Consider the following 25,284-nt stretch of genomic DNA (forward strand, 5'->3'; position numbering starts at 1 on the left):
GCACTGTGTTGCTTGGAAGGGTACCTGGCTTCCTCTAGTTTACAGTTGCTGACATTTCCCCATAATGGTGCTCCAACTGCTTGACAGCAGTGGAATGTGACTCGACTTTCTGGGTTAACCCTGAAATATCAGCCTTAATCTCCTTAAGGCTGGTCTCCTGACTTTTGTCACCCTTCACCAGCTTAGCTAGCATCTCCTCCATTGTGGATTCTGCATTGCGTCTACCAAGTGGAATGTATCTATCTCCCTTCTCTTTGTAGCTATCTTTCTTTCTCCAGTCACCATCTCACTCTCTACTACGGTTTCTGTATCTGTCATAGTAGTTCTAACCTTGGTTCCCTTGCCCTTGGGCCCAGAAACCAGCAGTTTGATGATCCAAATAATTAGCTTCCTCTTCTAATTCTGACTCATACCCTTTGGAAGCTGACCCTTATGATGCTTTTGTACTCACTTTCTTAGAAGTCGCTATTGCAAACTGCTTTGCTAACACCCCTAAATCAGTCCTAAGTAATGTAAATTCTTGCGCTACTGTATCATCAACTGTTCTATAGTCGTAGGAGCCTCCAATAGCATAAGTAATAGATCCCCTCTTAGCCTCCTGAGTTTTCCACCCTCGATTAGTGAGTAAGATCCGATCTAACATCTCTGACGCTGCCTTCCAATGTAGTCTCATAAAAGCTCTTCTAAAGATGGTGTCTGTTATGGCTCTAGAACTGGTGGTCAGGGATTTGTAGAATATCTCTGATAAGCTCATTCCTGACAATTGATGATTTTGTACCATGCTCAGCTTCTTCTTAAACCTGACCAAGCCTCGTACATGGACTATGACTGCAACTGCCTGAAATTCTAGATCTCATTATTGAACTGCAACATCCTTGATGGAGAAAAGAACCTATTTAAGAATTGCCAGTGTAACTCATTCTAAGTCGTGATAGAGCCTCTTAGCAATTCCCCTAACCATAAAGATGCTTCTCTTATAAGTGAGATGGGGAAAAGCCTCAGTTTAAGTACTTCCTGATCTGCCCATAAAATGGTATATGAGGTAAAGATCCTAATGAAATTTACAAGGTGCAAATTTGCATCATCGGTAAGCAATCCTACAAACACACCCTTCAAATTCAAAAGTTGGACCACGACACTTGTGATGTCAAATTTGATGCCTTGGGGGTAAAATAGGAGGTACCATGAAAACAGGAGGTACTATGGATCCAGTCTTGGTCGGCTCAACATATCCTAGATCTTCTTCATCATCTATATATGGATGCGTTTATTGATATGCTGGGATTACTTGAACACTAGCACCTCTAGCTCTTTTCTGGTTTCCATTGAGTGTTGCTCGACAGTCTGCTGCTTGTCTCTGCTCAGCAAGCTCTGCCTCTTTAGCTACCCTCAGAGCTTCTTCTATTGCCTTCTTCTCTTCTTCAGCTTAAGCAATAAGCTCACTAGTCTGATGATCAACAATATCTTGCACTCCTTATGAAGGCGGGGGAGGTACAACATCACGAATTCTTCAGGATTATAAACTCTTTTCTACTCAGACATCCTACTAAGTGTTTGTAGGATCCTCTATGGATTTGGATTGACAGGGAGTAAGGGTTTGATCTATTCCATATGCTAGGCATACACCGACGTATGCCCAACTAAGAACAAAAACCAAAACAAAAACCTAAAAAGTACAACAAACTCAATTCACTACTAAAACGGTGTTCCCTGATGGTGGCGCCAATTTATTGATGCGTCCAAGCACTACCTCTTTTTAGATAATAAAGCATTCGCTGTTAAGATATAGCAACCTAACAAAGGTTGGGGTAGAATCCCAAGGGAACACTTGGTTTAACAGATCTCAGTAGTTATAGTCAATGGACAAAACAAGAAAAGTAAATGGGGGGTTTTGTTTGTAGTAATATCGAGCAAAGAATAGTATTAACTTTGTTGAAATCAGTCGTGAGTGAACACTAGGATTGTGTTTCCCCTGGCTTCTCAACTCCATAGGATTATCGAGTGTTGTTGAACCAATCTAATTCCTTACATGTAGAATCGATAAGTTATGTACCTTCTACATTCTTTTGGACAAGTTAAAGGATTTTGCCCTTTACCTTTTGAGTCTTAGGGTGTTGTACTACTAACCCTTATCTTAATCCCAGTTAACTATTAACGTTTGAGTCTCTAATTATTAGATGAAACCTAACCATCATATGTAGATAAAACCTAAAAGCGTGGATCGATAGTTAAACTTTAAATTACTATTGTCTTTATCTTTTCCTTGTCACTAGTCCTCTTTTGGAGTAAGTAGCAATATCTAGGCGGGATCCTAATGTGTGCACCCATTAAGAAATCAATCATAACGAAGATAAAACAATATATGCCATTGGTAATTGTTTAGATCAACAATCACACTTCTCCTACTTCATCAATTTTCCAGGGTTTCCATAACCCTAGCTATGGGTTTTAGGTGCTCATGATTGTGAAGAAATCAATAACATTCATAATAAAAAGTATAATGACCCGAGACTACCCCCTAGTCGTTACATGATGCTTATGGTCTCGAGAGAGCACAAGCTAACCCATGAGCTGGTATCTACTATGAGCACTGAATTATGTAATCATAAATGTAGAAGAATACTGACATGCCATAAGGTTTTAATAACTGAAATACGAGTCTATAGAAACAACTGACCGAATCTGATATAATAGTGATAAACTGGTTAACTACTGTAATATTTGAATACTGAATAACTGACTCTAATGTCTGAAAAGCCTCTAAAATTGACTGACTGAATATGAGTTGATGGGACAGGCCCCAACTAACTCCAACTCACTACTAACTGAGACATGAAATAAAGTAAGCCTGTCATCAAAGTATGAGGACTCACCACTGCTACTGCTGAGAATCTAATAAGTCTAATCGTGAGCTGGGAACTGAGTGTCAGAACCTATGATATAAGACATCATAGCGCAAAAGAAAGGTATGCGATCAGTACTTTGAATGTACTGGTATGCTAAATAAGGTAGGATGGTATACATGTTTTCATGAATAGGAATAATAAACTATCTAAATATATATGTATAGCATGGGATACCGAATAGAGAACATGGAATTTGTAGGCATTGGAGATACGTGAAACATGTAAATATTGTGATGTATGGGAATCTATAAATATTGAAAATACATGAAAATTAGTAGACATTAAGGATGCATGACCAAGCATATAACATGAACTGAGTAAAATCTATAAACTAAAGTACTGAAATGATTGAAATCTGTATGCTTTGGTAAAACAACATTAAAACTGAATAACTGAACTGAGATTAAACTGAGACTATATTTGAGACTGTGGGAGGTATCATCTAGGGAAATATGGGGTGTTACAGAAAGCATAAATGAAATCACAATGATAAGATGAATAAAACCCCACAACTGTAACTGAATAATCAATCAAAGTTAATACAAGAGAATCCCAAGACCAAAGTTGGGTATTGAAATCAAAATATGTTTTTGAGTATCAAAAGTGCATAATTCCTACTAAAAAGTACATAAGGGGTATTTATAGTACATGATAAAACCCTAAAAATAAAGTTCAAAAGAACTAGGAGAAAATTGGGTTTGTGACCACCTACTCCTTATACCTGTGATCTGGCACAAACGTAGGTGGTACCTGCGGTCTGGTACAGGGCGTAGGTGCATACCGCTGGTTGCGGATAGATAATTTCCTGCAAGTTAGCTCTTGAGATTTTGGATTTGAAAAAACCACTTTGTCTACGTACAGTTTGTAGGTCGACTGTGGTCCGTAGGCTGACTTTGTAGGTGTCGGGAGTCAGTTTTTCAGCTCTTCTTCGACTCTCGAACATGCATTGATCGCGATCAAGTCAAAAACATCCCAAACATCCATAATCTCTCCAAAAGTGGCCAAAATACCTGTTTCACCTTTTTCATGATCTTAGCATCCAAAACATGGTTTCCTGCAAAACATACCCAAAATAGATTATATCTAACAAAAAAGCCTCAGAAACTTGCATGTTTTCCTTGTTTTAATCTTTGAAAGTGCTATATTTCTATAGCACATCAATGTTTGACTAGTGAAGAAGAAGAAGCAACAAGAACGCTTTGTTAAAGTTTGTGCAGTGGAAAAAATGTTATAAGTGATCTTTATCTTCCACTTTCATATTGCGTGCTTTGTACTTGCATTTTTAAAGATTGATATGATGAAGAATTTCATTTTGCTATCCAAACATTGTGTCATCCTTTATTTACCCTGTTTGAAACTTAGTTCTATCTTTTCTTTCGCATCCCTCTTTTGGAATTAAGTTAGAGTCAGTGAAAGTTCAAAAAAAGAAAAAAAAAGAGAGATAAGTGTCGAGTAAAAGAATAGAGTATAAAAAAGTTCAAAAAAAGAGATAAGAGTGTCAAAAAACAAAAATAAATAAAAGAAATCAAAATCATGCAAAAGAATAAGTGGCTAGAATTACATTTGACCTGATTCTCCTCTTTCGGGGGTGAGATACGTAGGCAACCCTGCTTTGGTTTCAGTCCTACCAAATAAACAATTTATAATTACCCAGTCAAAAGAAACTAGGGCAAGATTTAATCTTCCTTTGTTTGAGTAGATTCCAAAAGTTGTAAATCCTACCCAACTTTTAGTGTCATTTGTGCCTCATGTCATCCTTTCTTTCTAACCTTATCCAAGAGCCATATTACAACCAAATAAAGATTTTTAGATCAATTTTTGAGAATGTTAAGTCTAAGCATGCTATAAATATATGATGTTATGTTTTAGGTGCTACTACTTTTCATCATAATAAGGAATTAGGAGAGAAATAAAAATGAGAGAGTCTTATTGGAGAAAACTCTCATGGGCACTATAAGTCCATGGTAAGTTGAGAGAAATAAAAATGAGAGTCTTATTGGTGAAAATCCTCAGGGTACTATAAGACTATTGTGAGTTAAGAGAAATAAAAATAAGTCTCTTCGGTGAAAATCCTCATAGACATCGTAAGACGATGGTGAGCTGAGGAAAATGAAAACAAGAGAGTCTCACTGGTGAAAACCCTCATAGACATCGTAAAGCTATGTTGAGCTGAGGGAAATGAAAATAAGAGTCTTATTGGTAAAAATCCTCATGGGCATTGTAAGGCAATAGTAATTTAAGAGAAATGAATATGAGAAAATCTCATAAAGTATTATTGGTGAAAATCCCCATGGGCATTGAAAGGCGAGGGTAAGATAAGAGAAATAAAAATGAGAGAGTCTTATTTGTAAAAATCCCCCATGGGCACCGTAAGGCAACGATGAGTCAAGAAAAATGAAAATAAGAGAGGCGTGTTGGCAAAAAAACCCTTCAAGGCGTCACTAACCGAATGAGGTCTATATAGACAATTGGTTTAAGGAAGTAACTCAATTTGAGGTCCATTAACTCAACAACAATAGGTGAGAAGTTTGGATGGAAAGATCAGACAGTTTAATCCTAAACGCATCTCATAATCATTAGAGCTAACTGTCATTTTCAGATAGATTTTTCTTTTCTCTGTTTTCAAAAAGGGACATTCATTGTCTTTTCTTTATTTTCGATATATCTCTATTTTTTGTGATTTTAAGTTTGTTATTCAAAGAGAAATGTTTTATCATTTTTCTCATATTTTTGTGCCAAGTCCATGTCAAAACAAGTGAGAAAGGATTTCAAAACTTACTACCAACATATTCAATTGCACAAAGCAAGACAAGGCCAACATATGAAAGAAACATGATTTTAAGCCGAAACAAGGTTGGCAGAAAGTTTCCATCAATAAAAATGTTTAGGGATTCATTGAAATACCAAGGTTCAAAGTATTTATCTGAGATACATAGCAAAAAAGAGATACTGTGTTTGTTTTAGAGTCACTCGTAATAATCTGAGTTTGGATCAATGGTGAAACAAGTCAATGACATATGCTAACGGTTGGAAGCAAGATTAAATATGAAAAATGCATGATCAATCACCTCAAAAGCTAAAGCCGCAAGCTAATTACCATGTTTTTAAAATCAAAACTTTTCTTTGTATGAAACATGGACACATTTTACTCTCAAATCAAGGACTTTAGTGCCTAAATATCAAGGGCTACAATTCCTCACTTCTGCAAATGCAAAAGGCAATGTTGTTGCACTGGTTTGATAATCACAATTATGGTAAAACTCATCATCCTATACCCCTAGGATATGACTTCCTTGTTTGGGTATGTTCGTTAGGATAAATAATGATCAGGTATGTCAGTGGGTGTTCCTGGACAAGTTTCAGATTTTTTGAACTACATTTGGATCATATTTGAAAGCTCAAACCAGTGAATCGACGCGATCTCGACGCACTGCATCGCCCATCGCGTCGATGAGTATTTTCCCCAGCTCCCAGTGCTAATTCTAGTGAACCAACGTGGACTCAACGCGGTGCTTTGGTCTACGCATCGCTAAATCAGTTTTTAGTCATTAAAAAACCGCATCCTCAGGGGAAATTGGGTCTTTTCCCACCTTATGTCAGCCCCAAAAACACAAAATTAAGCCCCTTTAGAGGAGTAATCTATTCATCTTTCTCAAAAATTATCAAGAAGCAAACCCTAGGATCTTTAATTCAAGATTCATCCTTCAAGAATACTCCATCATTCTTCGCAAATTTGAATACCAAGGTATGCGAAGTGTTCATCCAAGGTTTTTTTCCCCCTTTGAAGTTCAAGAAACTCTTTCTAAATACAAGTTATTTGATTTCATGGATTTCATGTTGAATCTTGAATGTATTAATGATTATGATGTTAATGGTGATTTAATTCCATGATTTATCCCAAGTTTCATGCAAACTGGTCTACTTGTGAAATTGAATTCTGTGAACTATATGTCAAACTCTTGAATTGCAAGTTGAATGTATAACCCATCATATTACTATATGTTTATTGATATGTGAAATACCCATGCTCTCCAAGTGTTTGTCAAAATGCTTATGTGGTTAGACTAGTCTAAGAATAACATGTTATTGTATGATATCAATTATGCACAAGCTCATTTATAGCAAGCGTTTGACCAAAGATGTCTAAGTGATTGTATTATTAGAAAGCTAGTACCATGATGCTACTAAAGTAATGAAGTGATTTACTTTTCATGCTATCGAGTCCTGGGGGTATTTAATACCCGATAATTTAGGTGCTTACCAAAAGCTAGTGTCAGTTATAGAATAATCTCAGTCATTTCATGATCAGTAGTACTCTTAGTCAGTTACAGAACTCAGGAAAAACTTAGTAGTCTCAGTATCAGTCCAGTCCAGTTCAGCATCCAGTTCAGACCTCAGTAAATTCAGTCAATTAACAAAATTTATAGTATTTTGTTAGTCAGCAGAACTTAGTGAACTCAGTTCAGTTAGACAGTATAATCAGCAACAGTTCAGTCAAGCCAAGTATGAACTAGGATCAGTTCAATGTCTATCCAGTTGGGAGTAAAATTCAGCACCCAGCGAACGTAGGGATAGGGATATTCCTGCCAGTAGAGGGTTTGACCCTTAGCAGCAATTTCTGTGTTACAGAACTACGTATCCAGCGTAGGTTGAGATATCTTCCTGCCAGAATAGGGTTGATACATCTTATACGAGTTTTCCTGACAACGAGAATTGACGAAAGAGCTTTCTGTTAGAGAGGGTTAACTCACAATTGTCTTTACCCATGGCACGATACTGACACCCTTCCAACTGGGATGATAGGTTGGACCCTAATCTATTTAGAAAGAGGCATATCGATTAAATGATTACCTCCCACAGTCTCAGTTTCAGTCTTCAGAATAAACTTAATTTAGTTCTACAGAAATTAGGACTGTCAGACACAGTCACTCAATTTAGTACGAACACAGAATAGATCTACAGAACTAGGATTGTCCGATACAGTCGCTTAGATAATAGTAATACAATATCAGGAAACTCAGATATCAGTAAATCAGTAATTTAGAACTCAGTATTCAGTGTTATTATGACCTCAGTTATATTTTACGTATTCATGCATGTACTCTCATTTAGTTATGTTATTCAGTCAGTATTGATCATGCATATGAACCTATGTATCTCAGCCTACGTCACTTAGCATACCAGTACATTCAAAGTATTGACGCATACCTTTCTTTTGCGCTATGATGTCTTATATCATAGGTTCAGACGTACGGGCTCCCGATCATACTTAGCAGCCTGATCCATTTGTAGTAGACTAGTGGCGAGTCCTTATTGTTTGAGGACAGATTTATTATTCCAGTATTTTAGTACTCAGATTATTTTAGTAGTTAGAGTTAGTTGGGGACTTGTCCCATCAAATCCTTGTCCAGACAATAGAGACTTTTTAGACTAGAGTATTTCAGATAGATGTATCAATATTTAGTTTTCAATTCTCAGCATTTATTTATAGTTTTGGACCTTATGGCAAGTGTCTTCATAATTTCTTCATAATATAATACTATTATTCAGTTATTACAGCAGGTACCAGTCATGGGTTAGCTTGTGGTCCTTCGGAATTATGAGCACCATGTAGTGTCTGGGGTACAGACTCGGGGCATTACAAACTTGGTATCAGAGCCTAAGGTTCAACAGATTCCTAAGAAGTCTGAAATCCGTATCTAGTAGAGTCTTGTGCATGGGTGTGTTGCGCGCCACACTTACGGACAAGCGGCTATTAGATGTTTTAGGAAAAGTTTCCCTTCTTTTAGTATTCATATCGTGCGAGTGAGCATGAGCTCAAGTTAAACTCTCAGTCTAATCCATTCTCTCTTTTTTATTTATAGAACATGCCTCCCAAAAAGACTAACAAAAGAAGAATCAGAAATCATTCAGCACCTCAGCCCATTCAGGCAGATCCCCTGGACGAACATGTCTCCCACGCTAAATTCAGAGTAGCTTTCACTACCGTAGCTCATTCTGTGGCAGCCCAAAATAAATGCCTAGCTGCCGTTCTGGCCAACCTAGTGGCCATACTGCTACAGCCAGGATTCGGGACATCACCCTAATGAACCCTCTATCTTTTACTGAGTCTAAGTTAGATGAGGACCCTCAGGAATTTCTCGATCAGGTTCAGAAGGTTATAGATATTATGGGGGTGAAAACTAGTAAGAGTGCCGAGTTAGCTTCATATCAGTTGAGGATGTGGCTCACTCATGGTTCAAACAGTGGAAAGCATAGAGGGCCACAGAGGTAGGGCTCGTAGAATGGGAGGATTTTGCTATTATATTTCTGGATATGTTTTTCCCACTAGAGTTGAGGGAAACAAAGGTTTTGGAATTTATTAGTTTGAAGTAGGGAAACATAAAGGTGCAAGAGTATTCTCTTAAGTTTACTCAGTTAGCCAGATATGCCCCTCATGTGGTAGTAGATAGCAGAGCAAAGATGAGTAAGTTTGTGTCAAAGGTGTCTAATAGTGTGGTCAAGGAGTGTAGGACCGCAATGTTGATTAAGGAAATGGACATATCCAGGCTCATGGTCCATGCTCAACAGATATAAGAGGCTAATAATAAGGGGAATAAGAGAGCGAGAATAGGTAGTTTCAACATTGTTCAGCCTAAGATAGAGGGTGCGAATAATTCTTAGTTCCACCTAAAATCCTCAGTTCCAGCTCCGTCCTCAGCCAGTGCTCCTGTACAAAAATTTAAAGACGGAAATAGAGATAGGGCGTTAGGCCCTAAACCCCAGTGTAGTGTTAGTAGTACCCGAACAAATACGTTTTACCAGAAGTGAGGGCAAAAACCATCAGGGTATCTGTAGAGCAAGCACTGACGTATGTTGCGGATGTGGCAAGCCAGGACACAGAGTTAGAAAATGTCCTTAGGTGGGTTTACAGAGTCAGCATAACCATCCCTCAGCTCATTCGATTGCCCAAATCAGTAGGGTGCCGCTTCCAGTGCCACCAGTGGGCAATGCCCAAAAATACTCTATGCACTTCAGTCCCGATAGAATCAGGAAAGTTCTCCTGATATGGTCACTGGTGTGTTACAAGTTTATTATTTGCATATTTATGCTTGCTAGATCCAGGGGCTTCTTTGTCATTTGTAACTCCCCATATAGCTGTTGACTTTGGATTCAGTCTCAAAATTCTAGTAGATCCTTTCTCAGTCTCTACCCCAATGGGTAAATGTATCATAGCCCGGCGGGTATACAAGAACTATCCGCTTATGGTATCTTAGAAAGTCACTTCAGGAGACTTAGTCAAATTAGAGATGACCAATTTTGATGTCATTCTCAGCATGTATTGGCTTCATTCCTGCTATGCCATAGTCCACTGCAGAAATAGAATTGTCCAGTTTTAGTTTTCAAATGAGCCCATCCTAGAGTGGAGTAGTAGTACTTCAGCACTTAGAGGTCAGATTATTTTCTACTTTAGGGCAAGGAAAATGATATCTAAGGAATGTGTCTACCATCTCGTTTGAGTCTAGGGCTCTGGATCAAAAACCGCTACTCTTGAATCAGTATCAATAGCATGTGAATTGCCAGACGTGTTTCCCGAAGATCTTCTCAGAGTTTCTTTGGAAAATGAAATCAACTTTGGAATACACCTTCTTCTAGATACTCAGACCATATCTATTTCACCATATAAAATGAAACCTGAAGAACTCAGAGAATTAAAAGAACAATTGAAGGATCTCCTAGATAAGGGATTCATTAGACTAAGTGTGTCCCCATGAGGTGCACCAATTTTATTAATGCGTAAGAAAGATGATTCCCTTAGAATGTATATAGACTACCGTCAGCTAAATAAAGTTACAGTCAAGAACAAGTATCCACTTCCCAAAATTAGTGACTTGTTTGACCAAATTCAGGGTGCTAGTTACTTTTCTAAGATAGACTTCAGATCAGGCTATCAATAGGTTAGTGTTAGAGAATGTGACATTTCGAAGACAGCTTTCAGAACTCGGCATAGTCTCTTCGAATTTTTAGTCATATCCTTTGGTCTTACCAATGACCCAACAACTTTCATGGGCTTGATGAACCGTGTGTTCAAATAGTACTTGGACATGTTCATCATAGTCTTCATAGACGATATCCTTGTTTAATTTCATAGTGAGCATGTTCACACAGACTCTTTCAGAATAGTATTATAGACCATTAGAAACCATCAACTATTCTCCAAATTAAGTAAGTTTAAATTTTTGCTAAGGTCAGTAGCTTTCCTCGACCATATAGTTTCCAGTGAGGGCATTAGAGTTGATCCCCAAAAGACCAAAGCAGTGATAAACTGGACCAAACCCATCTCTCCATTAACTATCAGGAGTTTCTTGGGCTTAACTAGCTATTACCGATGGTTTTTTGATGGATTTTTGTCTTTTGCATTCCCTATGTCCAGATTAACTCAGAAAAAGGTCAAATTTCAGTGGTCAGATTCTTGCGAGAAGAATTTTCAGGAGTTGAAGACTTGACTCACCTCAACTTCAATTTTTGACTCTACCAGATGGTTCAGATGGCTTGTTGTGTATTGTGATGGTTCCAGGATTGGTTTGGGGTATGTTTTAATGTAGAGAGATAAGGTCATAGCCTATGCCTCTTGACAACTTAAGACCCATGAAAAGAACTATCCAACTCATGATCTTGAGTTAGCAGTAGTAGTTTTTCCTTAAAGATTTGGAGGTACTATTTGTGTGGGGTGCACGTTGATATGTTCCCTGACCATAAGAGACTACAATATGTGTTCTCTCAGAAAGACTTAAACCTCCATCAGAGAAGGTGGTTGGAGTTGTAGAAGTACTATGACATGAGCATCCTGTATCATCCGGGTAAATCCAATGTAGTGGCTGATGCCATTCGTAGGATGTCTATGGTTAGTATTGCTCGTGTGGAAGGTGGAAGGAATAAGTTAGTTCAGGAAGTTCATCAGCTTGCCCGATTGGGTGTCCTCTTAGTCGATTCAGCAAAAGGTAGTGTATGGGTGCAGAGTAGTTTAGAATCATATTTGGTTTTTGAGGTAAAGAAAAAAGCAAGATAGGGATCCCTACCTAGTTAAGTTAAAAGAATCAGTCAGAGATCAGAAAATAGAGGTTTTCTCCCAAGGGGTAGATGGTGTATTGCGTTGTCAAGGTCGGCTATGTATGCCAGGTGTAGATGACCTGAGATAGCAGATTCTTGCAGAAATGCTTAGTGTGCGTTACTCTTTTTATCCATGGGCCACTAAGATATATCATGATTTACTGGAGATCTATTGGTAGAGTGGGATAAAGAGAGACATTGCAAATTTTATAGCTAAGTGCTCGACATGTTAGCAGGTTAAGATTGAGCATCAAAAGCTAAGTGGGTCCATGTAGGAGTTCAGTATTCTAACTTGGAAATAGGAAGAAGTGAACATGGAGTTTGTGATGGTTTTGCCTCATACTCGTTGTCAGGATGATTCAATTTGCGTTATTATAGGTTGGATGACCAAATTAGCTCATTCCCTACCAGTCCATACCTCTTATTCAACCGAGGACTATGCCAAGCTCTATGTCAGGGAGTTGGTTAGATTATATTGAGTTCCATTATCTAATATCTAAGATACAGGTACGCAGTTCACCTCTCATTTCTGGAAGGCATTCCAAAAGGGTCTTGGTACCTAAGTCTACCATAGTACAACTTTTCACCCTTAGACAGATGATCAAGTAGAAAGGCCATGCAGACTTTAGATGATATACTGCGAGCGTGTACGATAGACTTTAAAGGTAGTTGGGATGACCACTTGCCTTAGATTGAGTTCGCATATAACAAAGACTATCATTCCCGCATTTAGATGGCTTCGTTTGAGGCACTCTATGGGAGGAGATGTAGATCTCTAATTTGTTGGTTTGAAGAGTGAGGCTACAGTGGTAGTGCCTGACTTAGTATTTGATACCTTAGAAAAACTTCAGTTGATCAGGGAAAGGCTTAAGATAGCTCAGAGCCAACAGAAATTGTTCGCAGATGTATGCAAAAAAGATCTTGAGTTCGAGATCGGTCATTATGTGTATTTCAAGATCTCTTCTATGAAAGAAGTGAAGAGGTTTTGCAAGAAGGGAAGCTCATTCCTCGATATGTCGGTCCTTACCGAATTATCAACCATTTTGGAAAGGTAGCTAACGACCTGAGTTGCCTTCAGACTTAGCTTTAGTCCATCCAGTGTTCCATGTCTCCTTGCTAAAGAATTGCATAGGTGACCCAGTAGTTGTAGTCTCTGTAGGGAGTATCGATGTTTAGAGTAACCTCTCTTATGAGGAGATTCTAGTCAAAATCCTTGATTTCTAGATTCGCAAACTGAGGAACAAAGAGGTCCCTCTAGTCAAAGTTCTTTTGCAGAACCAGTCCATTGAGGGAGCTACTTGGGAAGTAGAAGTAGATATGTAGACCAAGTATCCTTACCTCTTCTCCAAAAATTCAGACTCATCCCAAGGGAATATTTTTCTCTTGAACTCACTCAGTTTCATTCTTAGATTTTCTTTATAAATTTAGTATCAGTTACCATTACATGTCCAGTCATACACTCATGAGTCGGATCAGTCAGATATTCATGCATTAGATATGCATGTTCAGTATAAGACAGACAACTTATATGCAATCCCATCCATGTACTCATGCATCAGATATACATGTTCAGTATGAAATTTCGGCATATCAGTCATGGAATCATGTTACAGTTGTGCTTGTCTCATATTTAAATCTAGTCTTTCAGTATTCTCAGCTTAGTCAGTCTCATTCGAGGATGAATGTTCCCATGGGGGGTATATTGTAAGACCCCCCAAAATCCTAAGCTTAACTCAAACTTTTAAAGTTTGTTAAGGGGTCCCAGACTTAGAAAATTTTAGCTAAGTATTCAGACTTAGTGTTATTTTAGACTTCATAGGTTGGGGACTCTATTTCACAAACCTCATGACCTTAAAGTAATGATTTTTAGGTTGAATAATGATCAGGTATGTTAGTTGGTGTTCCCAGACAAGTTTTGGATTTTTTGAACTTCGTTTGGATCATATTTGAAAGCTCAAACCAGTGGATCGATGCGATCTCGATGCACCATATCGCCTATCACGTTGATGAGTATTTTTCCCTAGATCCCAGTGCTAATTCCAGTAAACCAACGCAGACTCGTTGCAGCACATTGGCCATCGTATCTATGCTAACGACATAATGCGTCGGTCTTCGCATCGCTAAATTAGTTTTTAGTCATTAAAAAGCAGCGTCGTCAAAGGTAATTGGGTTTTTTCCTACTTGTGTCAGACCTCAAAACATGAAATTAAGCCCTTTTAGAGGCAAAATCCATTCATATTTCTAAAAAATTCTCAAGAACCAAACCCTAGGATCTCTAATTTAAGATTCAGCCTTCAAGAACGCTCTATCATTCTTCACAAATTTGAATAATAAGTATGTGAAGTATTTATCCAAGGGTTTCCTTCCACCCCTGGAGTTCAAGAAACTTTTTATAAATATATGTTAATTGATTTCATGTTGGATCTTGAATGTATTAATGATTATGATGTTAATGGTGATTTACTTCCATGATTTGTCCCAAGTTTCATGCAAGCTAGTTTAATTATTTGAATTCTATGAATTACATGTCAAACTCTTGAATCGCAAGTTAAATGTAGAACCCATGATACATGTTTATTGATATGTGAAATACCCATGCTCCCCAAGTGTTTTCCAAAATGATTATGTGATTAGACTAGTCCAAACATAACATGTTATTGTGTAATATCAATTATGCACAAGCTCATGCATAGCAAGCGTTTGACCAAAGATGTCTAAGTGATTGTATTATTAGCAAGATAGTACCATGATGCTATTAAAGTCATGAAGTGATTTACTGTTCATGCTATCGAGTCCTAGGGGTATTTAATACTTGACAATTCAGCTGCTTACCTAGAGTCAGTGTCAGTTACAGAATAATCTCAGTCATGTAACGATCAGTAGTACTCTCAGTCAGTTACAGAACTCAGGAAAAACTTAGTAGACTAAGTATCAATCCAGTCTAGTTCAGTATCCAGTTCAGAACTCAGTAAATTTAGTCAGATAACAGAATTTAGAGTATTCCGTCAGTCAGCGAAACTCAGTGAACTCAGTTCAGTTAGATAGTATAATCAGTAACAGTTCAGTCAAGCCTAGTATGAACTAGGAATCAGTTCAGTAATTCAGCACCGAGCGAACCCAGGGATGGGAGCATTTATTCCAGCAGAAGGTTTGACCCTTAATAGCAATCCCTGCATTATAGAACTACGTAGCAAGCGTAGGTTGAGATATCTTGCTGCCAGACTAGGGTTGATACATCTCATACGAGTTTTCTTGCTAATGAGGGTTGAAAAAAGATCTTCTTGTCAGAGAGGGTTAGCTCACAATTGTCTTTACCCGTGGCATGGTATTGACACCTTTCCAACTGGGATTACAGGTTGGACCCTAATCTATTCAGCAAGGGTCATGTCGGTTAGATGATTACCTCCCATAGTCTCAATTTTAGTCTTCAGAATAGAACTCAGTTCAGTTCTACAGAAATTAGGACTGTCAAACAAAACCACTCAGTTCAGTACGGAACTCAGAATAATTCCACATAATCAGGACTGTCTAATACAGTCGCTCAGATAATAGTAATACAGTATCAGGGATCTCAGATATCAATAAATTAATAATTTAGAACTCAGTATCCAGTGTTATTAAGACCTCAGTTATAGTTTACGTATTCATGCATGTACTCTCATTCAGTTATACTAATGTTATTCAGTTAGTAATGATCATACATATGAACCCATGCATCTCAGCCTACCTCACTTAGAATACCTGTATATTCAAAGTACTGACGCATACCTTTATTTTGCGCTATGATGTCTTATAGCATAGGTTCAGACGTTCGAGCTCCCAATCATACTTAGTAGCCTGATCTATCACCAGTAGACTAGTGGTGAGTCCTTATTGTTTGAGGATAGATTAATTATTCCAGTATTTCAGTACTCAGATTATTTTAGTAGTCAGAGTTAGTTGGGGACTTGTCCCATCAACTCCTTGTTTATATAGTAGAGGCCTTTTAGACTAGGGTATTTTAGACAGATGTATCAGTTTTCAGTTTTTAGTTTTTAGTACTCAGTATTTATTTATAGTTTGGAACTTATGGCAAGTGTCTACCTAATTTCTGTTTAATATAGTACTGTTATTCAGTTATTACAGCAGGTACCAGTCATGGGTTAGCTTGTGGTTCTTCGGGATTATGAGCACCGTGTAGCATCCGGGGTACAGACACTGGGCGTTACAAATTTTGTATCAGAGCCTAAGATTGAATAGAGTCATAGGAAGTCTAAAAGCTGCATCAAGTAGAGTCTTGTGCGTGGTCGTGTTACGCACCTTACTTATGGATAGGAGGCTAGTTGTTTTAGGAAAAGTTTCCCTTTTTTTAGTATTCATGTCGTGCGAGTGAACATGAGCTAAAGTTGAACTCTCAGTTTAATCCATTCTCTCCTTTTCGTTTATAGAACACGCCTCCTAGAAAGACTAACAAAAGGAGAACCATAAATCAGTCAGCACTTCAACCCATCCAAGTAGATCCTCTGGATGAATATGTCTACCACACTGAATTTAGAGCAGCTTTCACCACCCTAGCTCATTCTGTGGTATCCCAGAATAAATGCCTAGATGCCATTCCAGTCAACCCTGTGGCCAATACTACTACAGCTAGGATTCGAAACTTCACCCAAATGAACCCTCTATCTTTTATTGGGTCTAAGTTAGATGAGGACCCTCAAGAATTTCTGGATCAGGTTCACAAGGTTACATATATTATGGCGGTGATAGCTAGTGGGAGTGCCAAGTTAACCACATATCAGTTGCAGGATGTGGCTTACTCATAGTTCAAATAGTGGAAATCAGAGAGGGCCACAGAGGCAGGGCCTATAGAATGAAAGAGTTTGCTACCTTAGTTCTAGATAGGTTCTTCCTGCTAGAGTTGAGGGAAATAAAGGTTTTAGAATTTATCAATTTGAAGCAGGGCAACATGACGGTGCAAGAGTATTCTTTAAGTTTACTTAGTTAGCCAGATATGCCCCTCATGTGGTAGCAAATAGCAGAGGAAAGATGAGTAAGTTTATGTTAGAGATGTCTAATAGTGTGGTCAAGGAGTGTAGGACCACAATGTTGATTAAAGAGATCAACAAATTTAGGCTCATGGTCTATGCTCAAAAATAGAGGAGGCTAAGAATAGGGAGAAGAAGAGGGAGAACAAGAGAGTCAGAACAAGTAGTTTCAACTTCGCTTAGCCTAAGTCAGAGGGTGGGAATCATTCTCAGTTCTGCTCGAAATCCTCAGTTCCAGCTCCGTCTTCAGCCAGTGCTCCCATGCCAAAATTTAGAGATGGTAATAGAGATAGGGCGTCAGGCCCTAAAACATAGGGTAGCATTAGAAGTACCCGAACAAATCCTCTTATCTAGAAGTATGGAAGGAACGATCAGGATATCTACAGAGATGGCAGTGACATATGTTTCAGATGTGGCAAGCAAGGCTACAGAGTTAGACAGTGTCTTCAGGTGGGTTTGTAGAGTCAGAATAATCATCCCTCAGCTCATTCAGTCGCCTGACTCATCAGGGTACTGCCTCTAGGTCCACCAGTGGGCAACACCCAAACAGACTTTATGCACTTCAGTCCTGATAGAATCAGGAAAGTTCTACTGATGTGGTGACTTGTACGTTACAAGTTTATCATTTGTATGTTTATGCTTTGGTAGATCCAGGAACTTCTTTGTCTTTTGTAACTCCCTATATAGTTGTTAGACTTTGGGGTCAGTCCCAAAATTCTAGTATAGCCTTTCTCAGTCTCTACCCCAGTGGGTAAATCTATCATAGCCCGATGGGTATACAAAAACTATCTGTTTATGGTATCTTAGAAAGTCACTTCAGGAGACTTAGTTGAATTAGAGATGATCGATTTTGATGTCATTATCGACATGGATTGGCTTCATTCCTGCTATGCCATATTTGACTGCAGATATAAAATTATCCAGTTTTAGTTTTTGAATGAGCCCATCCTAGAGTGGAGGGGTAGTACTTTAGCAATTAGGGGTCATCTTGTTTCTTACCTTAGGGTAAGGAAAATGATATCTAAGGGATGTGTCTACCATCTCGTTCAAGTCCAGGACTCTAGATAAAAAACCCCTACTCTTGAGTCAGTATCAGTAGCATGTGAATTCCCAGATGTGTTTCCCAAAGATCTTCTCAAAGTTTCTCCCAAAAAGGAAATCGACTTTGGAATAGACCTTCTTCCAGATACTCAGCCCATATGTATTCCTCCATACAGAATAGCACCTGTAGAACTCAAAGAATTAAAAAAATTGTTGGAGGATCTCCTAGATAAGGGATTTATCAGACCTAGTATGTCCCCGTGGGGAGCACCAGTTTCATTCATGTATATGAAAGATATTTCCCTCTAAATGTGTATAGACTACCATCAGCTAAATAAAGTCACGATCAAGTACAATTATCCACTTCCCAGAATCGATGACTTGTTTGACCAAATTAAGGGTGCCAGTTACTTTTCTAAGATAGACCTAAGATCAGGCTATCATCAGCTCAGAGTCAGAGAATGTGACATTTTGAAGATAGCTTTCATAACTCAGTATGGTCACTTCGAATTCTTAGTCGTGTCCTTTGGTCTTACCAATGCCCCAACAGCTTTCATAGACTTGATGAACCGTGTGTTCAAGCAGTACTTGGATATGTTCGTCATAGTCTTCATAGATGATATCTTTGTTTAATCCCGCAGTGAGCATGATCATGCATACCATCTCAGAATAGTATTACAAATCCTTAGAAATATTAGCTATTTGCTAAATTCAGTAAGTTTAAGTTTTTTCTAAAGTCAGTAGCTTTCCTTGGCTATATCATTTCTGGTGAGGGCATTGGAGTTGATCCCCAAAAGACCAAAACAGTGAGAAACAGATCCAAACCCATATCTCTATTATATATTAGGAGTTTCTTGGGCTTGGTTGGCTATTATCGATGGTTTGTTGAGATATTTTCATCTATTGCATCCCTTATGTCCAAATTGACTCAGAAGAAGGTCAAATTTTAGTGGTCAGATTCTTGCGAGAAGAGTTTTTAGTTGTTGAAGACTCAACTCACCTCAGATTTAGTTTTGACTCTACCAGATGGTTCAGACGACTTTGTTGTGTATTGTCATAGTTCCACGATTGGTTTTGGAGTATGTTTTGATGCAGAGAGATAAAGTCATAACCTAAGCCTCTAGACAACTTAAGCCTCATGTAAAGAACTATCCAACTCATGATCTTGAGTTAGTAGCAATAGTTTTTGCCTTAAAGATTTGGAGGCACTATTTGTATGGGGTGCACGTTGATGTGTTCACTGACCATAAGAGCCTACAGTATGTGATCTCTTAAAAAAACCTTAACCTCTGTCAGAGAAGGTGATTGAAGTTGTTGAAGGACTACGGCATGAGCATTCTGTATCATCCAGGTAAAGCCAATGTAGTGGCTGATACCCTTAGTAGGATGTCTATGGGTAGTATTGCTCATGTGGATTGTGTTAGGAAGAAGTTAGCTCTGGAAGGTCATTAGCTTGCCCGACTGGGTGTCCGCTTAGTTGATTCAATAGAAGGTAGTGTATGGGTGTAGAGTAGTTCAGAATTATCTGTAGTTTGAGGTGAAGGAAAAGCAGGATAGGGATCCAGTCTATTTAAGTTGAAAGAATCAGTCAAAGATCAGAAGATAGAGGTTTTATCCCAAGGGGGAGATGATGTATTGCATTGTCAGGGTCGGCTATGTGTGCCAGGTGTAGATGACCTGAGATAGCGGAGCAGAAGTGCATGGTGTGCATTACTCTATTCATCCAGGGCCCCTAAGATGTACTGTGATTTATGGGGGATCTATTAGTGGAGTGAGATAAAGAGAGACATTGTACAGTTTGTAGCTAAGTGCCTGACATATTAGCAGGTTAAGATTGAGAATCAGAAGCCAAGTGGGTCCATACAGGAGTTTAGTATTCCAACCTAGAAATGGGAAGAAGTGAACATAGATTTTTTGATGGGTTTGCTTTATACTCGTTGTTAGTATGATTCAATTTGGGTTATTATAGACAGGATGACCAAATTAGCTCATTTCCTACCAGTCCATACGTCTTATTTAACCTAGGACTATGCCAAGCTCTATCTTAGGGAGTTGGTCAAATTACACAGAGTTCCATTATCTATTATATTAGATAGACGTATGCAGTTCACCTCTTATTTCTGGAAGGCGTTACAAAAGGGTCTTGGTACCCAAGTCCACTTTAGTACAACTTTTCACCCTTAGACAGATGGTCAAGTAGAAAGGACCATTCAGACTTTAGAGGATATTCTACGAGCATGTGCGATAGACTTTAAAGGTAGTTGGGATGACCACTTGCCTTTGATTGAGTTTGAATATAACAACAACTATCAATCCAGCATTCAGATGCTCTGGTTGAGGCGCTCTATGGGAGGAGATGTAGATCTCCCATTGGTTGGTTTGAAGCTGTTAAGTCCATAGGGGTAGGGCCTGACTTGGTATTTTATATCTTAGAAAAAGTTTAGTTGATCAGGGAAAGGCTTAAGATAGCTCAGAGCTGATAGAAATCGTATGCAAATGTGCACAGAAAGGATCTTGAGTTCGATATTGGTGATTATGTGTATTTGAAGATCTCTCCTATGAAATAAGTGAATAGGTTTGGCAAGAAGGGGAAGCTCAGTGCCTGATATATCGTGTCCTCAGGGGTAATTGGGTCTTTTCCCACCTTATGTCAGCCCCCCAAAACACGAAATTAAGCCCCTTTAGAGGCAAAATCCATTCATTTTCCCCAAAAATTCTCAAGAAGCAAACCCTAGGATCTCCAATTTAAAATTTAGCCTTCCAGAGCACTCCATCATTCTTCGTAAATTTGAATACCAAGGTATGTGAAGTGTTCATCCAAGGGTTTCCTTCCACCCTTGGAGTTCAAGAAAATCTTTCTAAATACAAGTTAATTGATTTCATGGACTTCATGTTGGATCTTGAATTGATTAATGATTAGGGTGTTAATGGTGATTCAATTCTATGATTTGTCCCAAGTTGCATGCAAACTAGTTTAATTGTGAAATTGAATTCTATGAACTACATGTCAAACTCTTGAATTGCAAGTTGAATGTAGAAACCATGATATTACTACATGTCTATTGATATGTGAAATACCCATGCTCCCTAAGTGTTTGTCAAAATCCTTATGTGATTAGACTAGTCCAAGCATAACATGTTATTGTGTGATATCAATCATGCACAAGCTCATGTATAGCAAACGTTTGACCAAAGATGTCTAAGTGATTGTACTATTAGCAAACTAGTACCATGATGCTACTAAAGTCATGAAGTGATTTACTTTTCATGTTATCGAGTCCTGTGAGTATTTAATACCCAACAATTTAGCTGCTTACCTAGAGCCAGTTTCAGTTATAGAATAATCTCAGTCATGTCACGATCAGTAGTACTCTCAGTCAGTTACAGATCTCAGGAAAACTTAGTAGACTCAGTATCAGTCTGGTCTTGTTCAGTATCTAGTTCAGACCTTAGTAAATTCAGTTAGTTAATAGAATTTAGTAGTATTCGTCTGTCAGCGAAACTCAGTAAACTCAATTCAGTTTAGTTAGACAGTATAATCAGTAATAGTTCAGTGAAGCCTAGTATGAACTATGAATCAGTTCAGTGTCTATTCAGTTGGGAGTAGGATTCAGCACCGAGCAAACCCAGGAATAGGGGCATTCCTGCCAGCAGAGGGTTTGACCCTTAGTAGCAATCCCTGTGTTACAGAACTATATAGCCAGCATAGGTTGAGATATCTTTCTGCTAGACTAGGGTTGATACATCTCATACAAGTTTTCCTGCCAGTGAGGATTGATGAAAGAGCTTCCCGTTAGAGAGGGTTAACTCACAATTATCTTTACTCATGGAATGGTACTGGCACCCTTCCAACTGGGGTTACAGGTTGGAACCCAATCTATTTAGAAAGGGGCATATCAGTTAGATGATTACCTCCTACAGTGTCAGTTTCAATCTTCAAAATAAACTCAATTTAGTTCTACAAAAATTAGAACTGTCAGAAACAGTCACTCAGTTTAGTATGGAACTAAGAATAGATCCACAGAATCAGGACTGTCAGATATAGTTACTCAAATAACAGTAATACAGTATCAGGAAACTCAGATATCAGTAAATTAGTAATTCAGAACTCAGTATCCGGTGTTATTATGACCTCAGTTATAGTTTACGTATTCATGCATGTACTCTCATTTAGTTATACTCATGTTGTCAGTATTGATCATGTATATGAATCCATGCATCTCAGCCTATCTTACTTAGAATACCGGTACATTCAAAGTACTGATGCATACCTTTATTTTGCACTATGAAGTCTTATATCATAGGTTCAGACACACGGGCTTTCGATTATACTTAGCAGCCCGATCTATCAATAGTAGACTAGTGGTGAGTCCTCATTAATTGAGGACCAATTTATTATTCCAGTATTTCAGTACTCAAATTATTTTAGTAGTCGGAGTTAGTTGGGGATTCGTCCCATCTACTCTCTGTTCAGATAGTAGAGGCTTTTCAGACTAGAGTATTTCAGACAATTGTATCAATATTTAGTTTTCAGTACTAAATATTTATTTATAGTTTTGAACCTTATGGCAAGTGTCTGCCTAATTTCTGCATAATATAATATTATTATTCAGTTATTGCAGTCGGTACTAGTCATGGGTTAGCTTATGGTCCTTCGAGATTATGAGCACCGTGTAGCGTTCGGGGTATAGACTCGGGGCGTTACAACATTGTACATGTTGTAAGTAGTTCTGATCTGGTTTGACACTCACAAATTTTTTTGATGATAAACTGGGACAAAAATTTTTATTCATGCCATTTGGAACTTCACTTTAACTTTAGGACCCTCTTGGAAAATAGGAGTATATTTTCTTGAAAAATGAGATCTCTCTTTATCAACCTCTATTTGGAATAATTTTTGTTCTAGTTTTGATGTTGATTTCAAGAGTTGACCTGGAGAATAGGGTGAAAAAATTGAAAGTCAGGAGGCCACCTGGAGAATAGGGTAAGAAAATTGCAAGTTAGGAGCCCGCTTAGAAAATAGGGTGATCAAAATTGCAATTCAGGAGCCCGCTTGAAGAATAGGGTGATAAAATAACAAGTGAGGAGCCTATCTAGAGAATAGGGTGATGAAATAGCAAGTCAGGATCCCACCTGAAGAATAGGGTAATGAAAATACAAGTCAGGAGCCCTCTTGAAGAATAGGGTGATAAAATAGCAAGTAAGGAGCCCGCCTAAAGAATTGAGTGATAAAATTGCAAGTTAGAAGCCTGCCTGGAGAATAGGGTGATGAAATATCAAGTCAAGAGCCTGCTTGGAGAATAGGGTGATAAAATTAAAAGCCAGGACCCCCCTTTGGAGAAAGTGAAGAAATAGCAAGTCAGGAGCCCACTTGGACAACATATTGAAGAAACTAAAAGCCTGGATCTCGCTTGGCGAATAGCATGAAAAAATAGCAAGTTAAGAGCCCACATGGAGAATAGGGTGAAGAAATTGCAAGTTAGGAGCCCGCCTGAAGAATAGGGTGATGAAATAGTAAGTCAGGAGCCCGCCTGAAGAATGGGGTGATGAACTTGCAAGTCAGGAGCCCACCTAGAGAATAGGGTGATGAAATTGATAGTTAGGAGTCTTCTTGGAGAATAGGATGATGAAATTGCAAGTTAGGCACCCACCTGGAGAATAAGGCGATCAAAAAACAAGTTAGGAGCCCAGTTAGAGAATAGGGTGATAAAATAGCAAGTCAAGAGGCCACCTGGAAAATAGGCTTATGAAATAGTAGGCCGAGAGCTTGCTTGGAAAATTAAGTAATGAAATTGCAAATCAGTAGCCCGCCTGGAGAGCAGGATGAAGAAACTGAAAGTCAGGAGCACACCTGGAGAACAGGGTAAAGAAATACCAAGTCAGGAGTTTGGCTGGAGAACACGGTGATAAAATTGAACATTAGGAATTTGCCTGGAGAATAGGGTGAAGAAATAGCAAGCTAGGAGTCTGCTTGGAGAATAGGATAAATAAATTGCAAGTCATGAGCCGGTTTGGTGAATAGGGTGAAGAAATTTCAAGTCAGGAGCCTGCCTAAAACTTGGGGTGAAAATTTTCAAATTCAAGTTAAAATTCAGATGTAACACCTACAGAATATGTTCAATCTTTGAGTTCATCTCAAATACCAAATTTTTTATGAATAAAGGATTCACTTTCAAGTTCAACCCAAAGAAAAGTAGATATTTTATCACTTTTGAAAGCATTGAAGACTCAAGTCAAAAGTCAAGAGAAGTTGCATAGATAAGATTTTTGTAATTTCATTTAGCTTTTAACTTGTTATTTTTATTTTGATGTAATGACAGGGCCATAGATCGAAACCTATACAGGACTTCACTTAACTCTCTAACTTGGTATAGTCCCTCTTATTTTCAAACTTGAGAACTACATGTAACCTGATCCCCGAATAAACTAGGATAGGTAGGATGCCCAAAATCAAGTTTCGGTTGCACTCTATCTTTCTTTTCCTTTCTTTAAAATAATGGTCGAGTCAAATTCTATATCATTGTCTACTTCTTTGTTTTGAAACACCTTGTATTTACAACCAAAGAGGGGCATGATGTAGACATATAAATTTGACCCTTTTAGATGTCAATTTATCCCATTTCCATATCACACACCTCACCCTACTTGATTCTTTTCCACTAAAAGAGAAAATAACAAATATAACCACTCCACCTATTTAAATATGGACAACTCACCCATCTTACCCCACCTCTACCTATGTGCCCCCTATCCCTCCTCACGTTTTCCCCTCTCTATAACAAATTCATGCACACCCACCATTCATAATATATTGATACAAACTCACTAGAATTTAGATAAATATACCTACTAGAAAATTTTCACATACACACACACAATATTCACACAATTAACATCAATTGATATACATACAATATATAGAAGAGAGGGAAAGGAAGAGAAATGGATAAATTGCTCCATTAATATCAAAAATAAATGCACATACAGCTGGGCATACATATAGAGAAACACATAGAGAGGAGTGGAAAAAATGAAGGAAAAATATGAGAGAGATTCAGAGATAGGAAATGTGAGAAGAGAAAATAGGTAGGTTTTGAGTTTTCCAACAATTTTTTCATCAAAATTGGCGTCATCATCAACTTCGACCCTTAATCAACCACAGGAAATTCCAGTAAGAAAATCCCTAAAAACTTGACCCTTATTCTGGTTTCTCTACTATACTC

This window comes from Capsicum annuum, chromosome 8, assembly GCF_002878395.1.
Source record: "Capsicum annuum cultivar UCD-10X-F1 chromosome 8, UCD10Xv1.1, whole genome shotgun sequence".
In the NCBI taxonomy this organism is placed as follows: Eukaryota; Viridiplantae; Streptophyta; class Magnoliopsida; order Solanales; family Solanaceae; genus Capsicum; species Capsicum annuum.